Here is a 14,488-nt window from a genome sequence, read left to right as displayed (position 1 = left end):
AGAGGGGGCAGGGTTTCTACATACCATTTTAAGTATAGGAAGTTTTGAGGGGTCTACATACACATACACACACACACACACACACACACACATCACCCCTGGCACTTGAAAGGACTCAGGATTTCTTCCTGAATGCCTATTGGAAAGGGAGAGGTCACATGGTGTCCAGTGAAGAAGTGCCAGGCTCCTCCAAGTGCCAGGGGTAGTTTTAAAAATAAATTGAAAGAAGACCCCTAAACAAGTGGCTACACTTTTAAAAGAACATAAGAAGAGCCCTGCTGGATCAGACCGAGGGTCCATCTAGTCCAGCACTCTGTTCACACAGTGGCCAACCGGCTGTCGACCGGGAACCTTCAAGCAGGAAGACACAGTACAACAGCACCCTCCTACCCATGTTCCCCAGCAAATGGTGTGTAGAAATACTGTCCCCCTCCCCAAGAAGAAAATTCTCTGAAGTTCTCACCCTCCCTGTAAAAAAGGCAGAAAGAATAATACCTCTTTCAGAGGAAGAGAAGTTCTGAAAAATAGGGGGCAAGATTCAGCACAGCACCAGTATGGAGGAGAAGGAGAAGGAGAAGGAGAAGGAGAAGGAGAAGGAGAAGAAGAAGAAGAAGAAGAAGAAGAAGAAGAAGAAGAAGAAGAAGAAGAAGAAGAAGAAGAAGAAGAAGAAGAAGAAGCGGCGGTGGCAAAGATTTGATTAAACTTTTTCAGATCCTTGGTAATATCAAAAGCCACAGCTTGAAAGGCTAACAAAGAAGAAACAGGTATGAATTGTACGAAAGGACCAATTGAAAAGGAAATGTATATTTTTTCAAAAGCACCTTTCATTTGCATTCTGTTTCATTCATGCTATATCCCCTCTTTGCCCCATCGACCCTTTTTATCTTAATTACTTTAAAGGAACAGAACTTTTCTTCGACGATAAAACTGTTGATTTCAATCAGGAACTGAAATGTCACCCTATGAGCAAAAAGATTCTAAAAGGCCAATTAGGAAGAAGCCACTGCATCCATCTTAATCAGCATGCTCATCGTGTATATATGGGAATTTGATTATAAAATGATCCTCAGTAATTCCAGAACATTAACCTTCGTTACCATCCTATAATATTGTTCCTGACATGTTATTTTTCATAATGTGAACATAAGCAGTGCCCTGCTGGATCACACCAAGGGTCCATCTAGTCCAGCACTCTGTTCACACAGTGGCCAACCAGCTGTTGATGTAACATGATGCAACAGCATCCTTCTACCCATGTTCCCCAGCAACTGGTGCATGCAGGCTTACTGTTTCTGATACTGAAGGTGGCACGTAGCCATCAGGACTAGTAGCCATTGATAGCCTCCTCCTCCAGGAATTTATCCGAACCTCTTTTAAAGCCATCCATTTGAAAACATTTGTTGGTCCAACATCTGTTTGTACAACTTTCAATCTTAGAATCATAGAATAGTAGAGTTGGAAGGGGCCTATAAGGCCATCGAGTCCAACCCCCTGCTCTTGACTGGAAGTCTTCTACTGGTTGAAGAAGAAAGCACGATTTAATGTTGGGCTCAATTTTTAGGCATTGGCAGTAACAACTGGGCATTTGGTATGTCTGTTTGGTCCCACGCTGGGCATTTTGTGTGTTCATTTGGCCCTATGCCATTTGCATTGCCCCCTTTCATTTGGCCACACCCACCACTTCCAGATTCTTCCCTCAGGCTGAAGGAGCTTCCCCTCCCCATGTCTAATATAAACATTAAAATTCATCTCACGAAGTACAACAAAGCATTTGCATTCCTCATGCAGAAGCAAACTGGACCAGCCATTGAATTTTAGTTCAACACTGCCAATGGGCTAATTTCATCCACCGCACCTGTGGGCAGTGAGTTAGTTTAGGTAGGGAGCACAGGGCAGGTGGTGCATAAGTACAGCTCTGTCCTCCAACAGAAGGGACTGTGGTCATGGTGCTCAGGAGACGCAAAAGAAATGGCCAAGGGGCAGTTGCCTCAGTCTGCCTGATAGTAGGGCTGGGCTGGCACCTGGCGGCCATAGACCTTTCCAATATTGTATTTACATTTCAATGCCAGTCTTCTTCTTTTTTCTAATTTTGCATCAATAGAAATGAATGAGCATATGCAAACTGTATGCAAATCTGTTCCCTGGGATGGGGTCCATTTCCTCTTTTTTGGCAATGCATAAGCAATGTCCCTATGTTTGAAATGGCTTCCTTAGACACTTCAGTGTAAGGTCAGCTCTGTATGGAGCTATTCCGTCTGTTGAAGTCAATGCATAATAATTGGTGGGTTATAGCACTGAGCCAAATCTAGACCTTGTGTCATATCGGTATGACCCCATCATGGGGAGACATGATAGCACTCTTCAAATGCTTGAAAGGTTGTCACACAGAGGAGGGCCAGGATCTCTTCTCGATCATCCCAGAGTGCAGGACACGGAATAATGGACTCAAGATACAGGTAGCCAGATTCCGGCTGGATATCAGGAAAAACTTCCTGACTGTTAGAGCAGTACGACAATGGAACCAGTTACCTAGGGAGGTTGTAGGCTCTCCCACACTAGAGGCCTTCAAGAGGCAGCTGGACAACCATCTGTCAGGGATGCTTTAGGGTGGATTCCTGCATTGAGCAGGGGGTTGGACTCGATGGCCTTGTAGGCCCCTTCCAACTCTGCTATTCTATGATTCTATGGTGACACTATATCCCTCTTCTGTGTATTTATATACAAACAATGACATCTGTTGCAGATAATACCAAATAAAAAGCTGGAAGTAATGTAAGAAAAGTGGTATACGGGATACGTAAAGTATGAACTGATAATAAGGTATCAGTTATCAATGCACTTCAGCACCAATAAAAAGCACGAGTGTTGATCTAGCACACTTCTCTTATACCCTACCCGGAATTGCTGAATCATCATGATCCAATAGAGAATGTGACTCAGCAGACCGTATAAGGGTCAAATATCATCCGATGCCATTCTTCCCACTTCTTAGGTCTGTTGAAATGTTCAATATTCAAGAGAAGAAAGAAGGAGAAAATGCAAGACATGCCTACAATGAAGGATCTAGAATGTCCCACTCATTGACGTAAAATTATGGTTATTTCTCTCTCTCTCTCTCTCTCTCTCTCCTCCTGCTCCTACTTCACACAGCTTTATACAATGTGCACCACCGAGGTGTGTGTGTGTGTGGAGTGGGGGGGGGGGATGCAAGCAAACAACTGACACATTAGTTAAGAGACCTTCCATTTTACGTTGACACTTCACGATAATGGAATTTAATTGTGGGAAAAAAAGCTGAATAATTTTAGCTGAATGTCATTCAGTTCATTCAAACTGGGAATCAGGGACATTTCTAACAAAGGTTTTCAAACTTCTTTTGAAATCAGGAAGCTGCTGCACACAGATAAGAGGAGAGGTTTGAGGATTCTCTATCGGAAATTTCAAGGTTTTTCTCCCCCCAATCTGCTTTTTCACATTAACTGGTAATTACCCAGAAAGGCACATAATAGTACCGAAATGACAGAAGCTGACAAAGGTTTTCCTAAGATATGTAAATTGTCAGTGATAGGCAAGGTGCAACAGCCTGCCTTTTCTACAGCACAATTATTTATGCCAGTTTCATTTGCTTTTAGGTGGCAATGGTGGCACGCGCGTCGGCAGCTTCTTATCACATGCGCTGCACATTAGCTTCACATCCATGTGCTAAGGAAAAATGGCAAAAGAAAAAACTACCCCAACTTAGCTTTAAGGTTGGGGGGTTCTCCCTCCTTGGGAATTATATGCATTCAATGCAAATGCAGCAGTGTATGTGTGTGTGTTGAAAAGATTACTCACCTTAATTTCTCATTTTATTGTCTGTCTGTGTGTGTGTGTGTGTGTGTGTGTGTGTGTGTGTGTGTGTGTGTGTTGCATTCAGCATATGAACCTGCACTTCTCAAAGCTGGATTATTCTATGATGGCTGATTTCATGACTGCTTTCAGAGAGCCAATTGTCTGCGCTCAGCTGCTCATAGACAATTTTTCACCAGCCCCATCCTCAGAACTTAAGATTCCCTACAAATAGCAGGGACCGTTACAGATGCTAAGCTAGGCAATGATGCACAGCCTCTGAAGAGCAATGCACCGAGTGCACAACTTCAATATGCATGGTTTTCTTTATGCATCATGAACTATTAGATAAAACGATTCTGTGGCACCAGTACTTAATATGAAATATGTATTTTATATACATGCACAGTGACTTTTGCAGGCACTGCTCAATGGGATCCATGATGGACTTTGGTGGGGAACATAACTCTGTGGTAGAGCACACACCTTGCATGCAGAAAGCCTCAGGTTCAATTTCTTAAAATCACCTGTTAGACTTTTAACAGGCAAGGAGAAAGATCTTACTGAAATCCAAGCTGCGAGACAAGGGTTCATAGTGCTATGCTAGTGGTATCATTGGTCGGACTCAGTATGGTAACTCCTTATGACCAAAGTATTTTATATACCTTACTATTATTTCATTTACTGCAGTAATATCCTGATTCTTAAAATAGAAGTATAATATAAAAGCAGGGGGGAACCCACATCAGATCAGAACAAATTGAAATAAATACTAACTAAAAGAACAAAGACACAGCAGCACAACAATGGAGTGTGGCCATGAGCCAGGATTAAAATTACAAATTGACTGCAAATTAAAAAACCTGCTAGAACAAGAACATCTTGGCTGCTTTTAAGAACTGCTGGTCTCTGCCCCCTGTGGCAAGCTGTGTAACTACAGCCTCCCTGGAAAGAATTCCTGCTCTGGTCTGTCTCTGACTGCCCAGGTGGACTCCTTTAACAGCAGGAAGGAGTAAGAGGAGACACTAGAGTAACCATATGAAAAGGAGGACAGGGCTCCTGTATCTTTAACAGTTGCATAGAAAATGGAATTTCAGCAGGTGTCATTTGTATATATGGAGAACCTGGTGAAATTCCCTCTTCATCACAACAGTTAAAGCTGCAGGAGCTATACTAGAGTGACCAGATTTAAAAGAGGGCAGGGCACCTGCAGCTTTAAATGTTGTGATGAAGAGGGAATTTCACCAGGTTCTCCATGTATACAAATGACACCTGCAGAAATTCCCTTTTCAATACAACTGTTAAAGATACAGGAGCCCTGTCCTCTTTTTCATATGGTCACCCTATTCGGAGACACTCTGTCTCATTAGATCCTTGCTTGAATAACAAGGTCTACCTGAGCTCCAGTTAGGGATGGTGAATCTATCAATGTTGGTTTCTCTCAGTTTCTCGGTTTCCCACTCTTAAATTTGGTTATTTATTTATTTTTATATACTGCCCAATAGCTGAAGCTCTGGGCAGTTCACGAAAATTAAAACCACAAGCCCAGCATAAAACAATTTAAAATATAGAAGCTTAAAACTGCAGTATAAAAGTCCAAACAGAATCAAACCTAGCAACAATGCAGAGATTTAAAAAGCAGAGTTAAAACAGCATTGCTAAAAGACTAAAATGCTAAAATATGGGGGAATGTTAAGTTCTTCACTTGGCATTGAAAGGAATACAACGTAAGTGCCAGGCAAACCTCTCTAGGGATCTCCTTCCACAACTTGGGTGCCACAGCAGAAAAGGCCCTCTACCTGGTAGCCACCCGCCTCACTTCCTTGGCTGGGATTCCAAAGAAGGACCACTTAAAGATGATCTTAGGGTCCAGGCATGTACATATGGGAGGAGAGAATCCTTCAGAAATTTAGGGCTTTGAATGTTAATGCCAGCACTTTGAATTGGGTCTGGAAATGGACTGGCAGCCAGTGCAGCTGGAAAAGTAGTAGCCAATATAATTTTGTTGGCCGTTCCCTCTTAACAATCTCGCTGCCCTGTTCTGGACCAGCTGAAGTTTCTGGACTGTTTTCAAAGGCAGCCCCACATGTAACAGATTGCAGTGATCCAGAGGAGAAGTTATCAGAGCATGGATAACTGTAGCTAAGCTATCTCTGTCCAGATAAGGGCATAGTTGGCATATCAGCCTAAGCTGATAAAACATGTACCGTGCCACTCAGTTCACCTAGGACAGTCCGAGAGCACCCCCAAATTATGGACCTGATCCTTTAGGGGGAGTGTAACTCCCTCCAGAATAAATTGAGCATCACATAGCCAGCCTTACTCACCCACTGACAGTACCTCTGTCTTGTCTGGATTGAGAGTTTATTGGCCCTCATTGAGTTCATTACCATGCTCAGGCACTGATTTAGAACAGCCACTGGCTCACCTGGGTTTGATGAAAAACAGAAGTAGAGATGGATGTCATTCACATATTGATGACACCTCACCCACACATCTCCAGATGATCTCCCCCAAGGGGTTTCATGTAGGTGTTGAACAACATAGGGGATCATAGAATCATAGAATAGTAGAGCTGGAAGGGGCCTATAAGGCCATCAAGTCCAACCCCCTGCTCAATGCAGGAATCCACCCTAAAGCATCCCTGACAGATGGTTGTCCAGCTGCCTCTTGAAGGCCTCTAGTGTGGAAGAGCCCACAACCTCCCCAGGTAACTGGTTCCATTGTTGTACTGCTCTAACAGTCAGGAAGTTTTTTCTTGATGGAATAGAACCCTGTGAAATAGAGCCTTGTTACTACAGGTCCAGCCCTACTATAAGGCAGAGTGAGGCAGCTGCCAGGGGCAGCTGAACTTGGATTTCATGAAAAGGAAGGAGTCTGTTATTTAATGTATTGCTGTTGTATTTCTGTTGGCAAACAGGAGGAGATCACCTATGGGATTTTCTGCCACCAATGCTCCTTAACTTATCTTTGGTGCTACACATCTTGACTTTGAGCATTTGCTGCTGCACCCCAGGCAATAAAATCTCTTGTCGATGCCAAGGGCAGTGCCTGGAGTGCACAAGAGCATAGGAAATCATAAGTAAGAGCCAGTGGAGGCTGGTGGCTCTGATTTTGGTGGGGCTGCGAATCCATTCTCGGTTTTAGTTAGAACCAGCCAGAACTCTAGAGGAGCTATCTGAGGTTACAAATCCATTCTGAGTACAGGGGCCAACACTTCAGATAGCTCATTTATTTATTTATTTATTTATTTATTTATTTATTACACTTAGATACTGCCCCCATAGCCAGAGCTTTCTGGGCGGTTTACAGAAATTCTAAAATTGAGACAAAAACAAGTATACAAAATTTAAAATGTTAAAACACAGAACATACACACAAAGCATTAAAAACCATTAAAAACTAATTAAGATGTGCTGCCATATGCCTGGGCAAAGAGGAAAGTCTTAACCTAGCACCGGAAAGATAGCAGCGTTGGCGCCAGGTGAGCCTCGTCAGGGAGATCGTTCCATAGTCTGGGGGCCACCACAGAAAAGGCCCTGTCCCTCGTTGCCACACTCCAAGCCTCTCTCGGAGTAGGCACCCGGAGGAGGACCTTAGATGTTGAACGTAGTGACCGGGTATATTCACGTCGGGAGAGACGTTCCGTCAGGTATTGTGGTCCCAAGCCGTGTAAGTCCTGGCTGTTTCTGAAAAAAACTCAGAATGGATTCACAGCCTCACTGAAATCAGAGCCACCAGCCTCCACTGCTGGGAGCTATGGAAGGGTTCACTTACACTTTTTGTACCTGTCATCAGCTTAACCTTCTTGTGATCACCTGGCATGGAAATCCTCATCCCTCCAGACTCCACATGGCAAAGAATACTTCGAATTGTGCATAAGCATATGTGTTAAAACGTTTGACCATTTTTTGTAACGACTATAGGGTTTTCTTTGATGCAATCCACCTGCAGTTAATTACATCAGTGGCCCAAAATGTGAGCGGCTGCAATCTGAAATGCTATCTAATATCCTCAGAATGCCCAATCAAACACATGAGCTTCGTTTTCGCAGACTGAAGGAAAACAGCCCCTTTGGTCAGGGACGTTTTCGGGAAAGTTTGCCAATCTGAAAACTTCATTTCCACCGCCAAAGAAATCCATCATCTCTTCCCTTCACCCACCGAAGTGCAAAAGCATCCAATAGCTTGGAGGCCTCTAGGAAAAGTCACTGAAATAACAGGCTGAGACTCTGATGGCAAAACTTTCAAGGCTCAAATTTATTTATTTACTCCCATTTTAAAATTGTATCCCCCCAGCCTTATTTGCAGCATGTCTAGACAGCTTACCAAAATGCAAAAGAAAAAGCAAAGTCAGGATATAATCCCACCCCACCCTCCAAAAAAAGACAAAACAAAAATGCAATAACCATAAAAATTCCCATTAGGAGCAGGGAGTTGGACTCGATGGCCTTATAGGCCCCTTCCGACTCTATTATTCTATGATTCTATGATATTTTAAAGAAAATTCAACATCCCCCAGTAAAACAGTGCCGTGTACCTCTTTCTGATGAGCTGCAATGCTTGGAACACACAGCAGGCCTGGATCAACATTTCTCTGGCACTACACGATTTCATACCAACAGACTATTTGTTCTGCATGTGTTATTATTCCTTAGCTACACATTCCCGGAGCTGCAGATTAACTATGTTCCAATCAAGAGCATCCCACAATGGGATTCAGGGGTGCATAAACCGGTCTAAGCCAACATCAGTTCAGCTTGCTGTGGCAGTGAGACAAATTAGGAATTAAAAGGAAGGAGGATGGAGAAATTAAACAATCTGTATAATGTCACTGATATATATGCCTATGGTGTGCCTACATTTTATTTATTTATTTTATGATATTATTCGTATGCCGGCTTTTACCATGGGATCAAGGCGATCCACGCTTACATTTACAGAACTATATGCAGTTCTCATAGGATAGGAAAGGAAAGGAAAGGAAAAGAAAGGAAAGGATAGGATATCCTAACATAAGAGAAGGCACAGAAAAGGGCAATTCAAATTATTAGGATTTGGGAGTACTTTCCTCTCTAGAAAAATGGTTTTTCCATTAAAAGAAAAAGACTACTAGCATTTGTGGGGAGGGGTAGCTGTTTTTTACAAAATTATGTGTGATATGGGTTAAGAAGACCCAGTGTGGTATAGGGCTCATCTACACCAAGCAGGATATTCTACTATGAAAGCGAAATGTTTGTTTGTTTGTTTGTTTATTTATTTATTTATTTATTACATTTCTATACCGCCCAATAGCCGGAGCTCTCTGGGCGGTTCACAAAAATTAAAAACATTCAAAGTATAAAATAACAGTATAAAACCATAATATAAAATACAATATAAAAGCTCAACCAGATAAAAACAGCAGCAATGCAAAATTACAATTTTAAAACACCGAGTTAAAATTGATTTATAGACTGTTAAAATGCTGGGAGAATAAAAAGGTCTTCACCTGGCGTCTAAAAGCATATAATGTAGGTGCCAAGCGAACCTCCTTAGGGAGCTCATTCCACAGTCGGGGTGCCACAGCAGAGAAGGCCCTCCTCCTGGTAGCCACCTGCCTCACTTCCTATAAAAGACAGGAGCCACACTACTGCTTTATAGTGGTACTGAAGTGCACTGACAACTGTTGGGGCCCATTGACACATCTACACCAAGCAGGATATAACACTATGAAAGTGGTATGAAAGCAGTATATGGAATGTGTCATGGGTCCCAACAGTTGCCAGTGCACTTCAACACTGCTATAAAGCAGTAGTGTGACTCCTGCCTTTTATATTCCATTTTCATACCACTTTCATAGTGGACTATCTGCTTGGTGTAGATGAGCCCATAGTGTCTAAAGTGTTGGACTGGGAGTCAGGAGAGCCTGGTTCTGGTTGTCCCTTGGCTATGGAAACCAACTGGGTGACTTTGAGCCAGTCACAGACTCTCAGCCCAACCCACCTCACAGGGTTGTTGTGAGGACAGAATGGAGAGGAGGATTATGTATGCCACATTGCGTTCCTTGGAAGAAAAAAAAAGTGGGATATAAAAGTGATGATGATGATGATGATGACGATGAGCGTTTGGCTCCCTTGCTGACTGGTTTTAAATGGGCTCAAAACTTCTGGTTGTTTTCATGCACTTTTAATTGATAATGATGCTGATTGATGCTCTTACATTATAATTTTACCCTTCGCTGCTATTTTACCGCTCATTCTAGGATGAATTGTTTTTAGGTGGGTTATTATTGTGGATTTTGTATTCAACTGCTAACCTGTTTCATGATTATTATTTTTTCGTGAACTGCTAGAAAGGGGGAAGAATCTTCTAGGGTATATGTAGGGGCAGAATCTACCAGAGGCTGCTTCTGAAGACAACCGTTATTTTGCCTTTAAAAACGACGAAACTGCTATGAATTCATATGTTGTAGCAAATAGACTTTTGCTTTCAATTTAAAGAATCCATTTCCCTTAAGTATATAAGACGATGCCTGCTGAATCAGACCAAGGGGCCCTCCTTGGCTATTTCTACACCAGCCTTTCTTCCCGGGATCATCCCAGGATCATCCCTGTGCATCCAAATTAGGGGTGTGCACGGACCCCCCACTCCGCTTCACTTTAAGATCCGCCATTTTCGGATCGGCCCGCTCCGCCCCGCCCCCACTCCGCCTGTGCCCACTCCGTTCCACTCGGAGCTCCGGATCGGAGCTCCGGTCCCCCCCCATAGGGGGGGTTACCGGGCCCTGCCGCCATTGCCGCCCATGCGGCGACGGCGGCAGAGCCCAGTAAGGGACCAAGGGGGAGGGGGCCTTACCTGCCTCCGTCCGCAGTCCGTCGCCGTCTTCAATTGAGCCCGTGGTTCCACCAGGAAGTCTGGGCCGCAAGTGCGGCCCAGACTTCCTGCTGGAACCACGGGCTCAATTGGAGAAGCTGACGGACCGCGGACGGAGGCAGATAAGGGAGAGGAGGGCGGGGGGCGTTACCGGGCCCTGCTGCCGTCGCCGCATGGGCGACAGCGACAGCGGCAGGGCCCGGTAAACCCCACTTACCTTTCCGGCGGAGCTCCGGATCGAGGCGAAGGATCCGCCTTCACCTCGATCCTCTTCGCCACGCTCCGCCGGCCCCCCAATCCTCTTCGCCTCCGCCATAAGGGCAGGCGAAGCCCCCCGCTCCGCTACTGCTTCTCCGGTCCGATTAGAAGCAGAGCACATCCCTAATCCAAATGACACACAGGGGATCCCGGGAGAAGGCAGGGACAATATCTCCATTTTCCTGGGATAATCCTTAGGTGTAGAAAGGGCCTTGTTTACTATCCTGTTTCCAACAGTGGCTAACTACATGCTTCTAGGAAGTCCCCATGCAAGGCAGGGGATGTAGGATGCCCAAGAAAATGTCTACAAGGAGTGGCACCATTAGGACCAGGCTTTGGGGTCTACATCCAGGACCCAAAACCTAGGAGGGGGCCAAATGACTGCCAGAAACAGTGGCAGGGAGCTGATGGCATAGTGGCAAAATGGCCCAGCATCATCACCCGACATAAGTTGCCATAACATCTTGCCCACCCCGTCCTGGCACATTGGGTCCAAAAGCACGCTGGAGTATAAAGATGGAGCAGACACCTGGAGCTTCATCCGTCACTTTGCTAAATTGTGTTTCTTCTCATTCCCATTGTCACCAGCTGCTGCTGCTCCTAATTCCCATCACTGCTCCCATCTGCTTCTTTGGCAGAGCAAGTAGACACAGACATCTCCTGTGCCTCCTTCTCACCACTGCCATTGTCTGGGCCAGAGCAAGAGGCAGTTGGACAAGCAGGTTGCAAGGGTGAAGAGGAGGAGCAAGTGGGCCCCTGCTGGGGTTGTGGGCCCTTCGCATATGCCCAACCAGACCTACTCTTCACACTGGCTGTCGTGTTTTTCAGAAAGCTCCTGCTTTCCATGGGAGACAAATGACGAGACTTGTTAGGTAATCTACAAAGCTTTTATTAAGCAGCAAACATCTCTTCTACCTGAAGAGAGTCTAAACTCTTGGAAACTTTCCCCTAGGCAAAACTATGCAAACTAAGTGAGACAATTGTCCGACCAAGGAGAACAAGAAGCCCCGTCCCAAACACCCGTAACTTCAGATAGCCTGGTGTGGAGGAAGGTTCTGGTGCAATCCTAGTTGGACCGACTTTCTCACGCCTTCCTTCTGCTCTGTGCGTTTTAGCTTCCTGCGGACCCTAGCATCAGCTAGTTTGTCGGGGCACTCTCCTCCAGAAGAAAGCTCACTTCCCACTGAGTGTGTAGGATTTGGCCTTGAGGAGATAAACTCTAGAGAGGGCTGACTCCCAGGAGGAATCACCCGTGAGAGCTTCCTCCCCCACTGGTACAGGCTGGCTGGTGTCTGGCGCTGCCTCCTCTAGGTCCGAATCGGATTCTGATTGATTACCTGAAACACCTTCTTCCAAAACAGGGGCAGTAGGGTTAGACATGACAGCAGGTTCCCTGCCTTGCCCAGGGTGCCCTCAAAGCTGGCAGTGCTCCTAGATGCAAATATGTAGTGTATTTGAAAACAGGTTATAGAGGGGATGGCGTGATCACACTGAGCCTGGGCTTGAACGAGGAACACGTCTGCCTTGGGAGAAGACATGGCCTTCTGCAACTGATTGGATTTCTAAAACTTGACCTTGCGATACTCCATAATAGGTATTCATTTCTCTGTTCCACTCTTTTGTGGAAATGTCGTCTTTCACTCCCTGCTAGCCAAAAGATGCTGGCAGGTGACTGACATTTGTTTGTGGTGTAATGAGCCTCTCAATCTTCTTATCAGTTTTTTTTTCTTAAAAAAAAACCCACACAAAACAATGGATAGGCTTTGGAATGGGTTTGACTTCAGCGTTAGAGACACTGATAGAAAGCTTTCGCATTGCTGAGCCAAAGGGTTCTGCTTTGTACAAAAGCAGCGGATGGTTCTGTAATGATCCAGGAAAAACAGCTAGTTAAGAAGCTCAACGTGAAATTCTCTAAGATTTGCATGCAAGCCATGGAAATCAAACTACCCTTCATAAGTCAGCTGAATCATAGAATCATAGAATAGCAGAGTTGGAAGGGGTATATAAGGTCATCGAGTCCAACCCCCTGCTCAATGCAGGAATCCACCTTAAAGCAGACCTGACAGATGGTTGTCCAGCTGCCTCTTGAATGCCTCTAGGGTGGGAGAGCCCAAAACCTCCCCAGGTAACTGGCTCCATTGTCGTACTGCTCTAACAGTCAGGAAGTTTTTCCTGATGTCCAGCCAGAATCTGGGGATGGGGAGAGTCAAGCTCACAGGTTTCAAATGAACAAAAACTAAGTAGATATTGGGGATAGGAGTAGAGAGAGGGAGTATGCATTTTTTTTAACATACAAAATGAAAAACAATTTAAACAGCTAAAAACAAGTTCAGTAAACCTGTTTTTTTAAAAATAATAGATGTTCCAGACAGCGGACATAAACGCTTCATCGTATGCCATTAAATGCCTGGGAATAGAGGGAAGTCTTAACCTACCACCGAAAAGATGGCAATCAGCCAGACCTCAGTAGGGAGCACATTCCACAGGAAGGGGCACCACTTAACACAAATGGGACCTCTTAGAAAGAGATTTTGTAAGAGAGCCAATGTGGTGTAGTGGCTAAAGTATTGGACTGGGAATCAGGAGATCCGGGTTCTAGTCCCCTCTCAGGCATGGAAACCCACTGGGTGACTTTGGGGCAGTCACAGACTCTCAGCCCACCCTACCTCACAGGGTTGTTGTTGTTGTGAGGATAAAATAGAGAGGAGGAGGATTATGTATGCCGCCTTGGGTTCCTCGGAAGAAAAAAAAAAGGTGGGATATAAATGTAATAAATAAATAAATAAATAAATAAATAAATAATATAGCACCTGCTATGAAATCATTTTCTGTACTTTACATACAACCAAACTCTCAAATGCAAAGCGGGAATCCTGTACAGGCTGAGTCCTGGATCCTTTTGTTTCTGTTTGCCCTCTGATCAGCTCTTTCCCTACAGCACAGCCAATGATGTCAAAGGTATGTCTGCATCTCCTCTCTTCTGTGCAGTCGAGCAGGTTGTCAGCGACGGAAAAGGGGAGAGAATTTTCAATTATACCAACCCCTTTCAACTTGCCACAACGATATATCAAGCTTTTTTCCCCCTTTTTTCTCTTTTGGGTCCTTGCGTGCTTAGGAAATCAAATGTGTAGATATCTGTTGTTGCTGTTGACAAACCTGGCTGCACGTTAAACGCTCCCATCTACGTAAGCGCTGGTGACGTCTCCTAGTGCAGCCTTCCTCAACCTGGGGCGCTCCAGATGTGTTGGACTGCATCTCCCAGAATGCCCCAGCTGGCATTCTGGGAGTTGTAGTCCAACACATCTGGAGCGCCCCAGGTTGAGGAAGGCTGTCCTGGTGGGTGCCGGGTTTTTATACGCATTTGACTCGGGAGAGGGATATGAGGGAACAGGCGTTGATGGCTTCCCTTCCCTTTTGCCCAGCTTGTTGATACTAAATTCATTTGGCAATTGCTTTTTAGCATACCAGTTTTGGGGGGAAAGCGTGCATCGGCATAGGATCACCATCTGAAATCAAGGCACGTTTTAACAGAAGGATCAGAAATACGA

This window comes from Elgaria multicarinata, chromosome 15, assembly GCF_023053635.1.
Source record: "Elgaria multicarinata webbii isolate HBS135686 ecotype San Diego chromosome 15, rElgMul1.1.pri, whole genome shotgun sequence".
In the NCBI taxonomy this organism is placed as follows: Eukaryota; Metazoa; Chordata; class Lepidosauria; order Squamata; family Anguidae; genus Elgaria; species Elgaria multicarinata.
Note: the sequence above shows the minus strand (reverse complement) of the source record.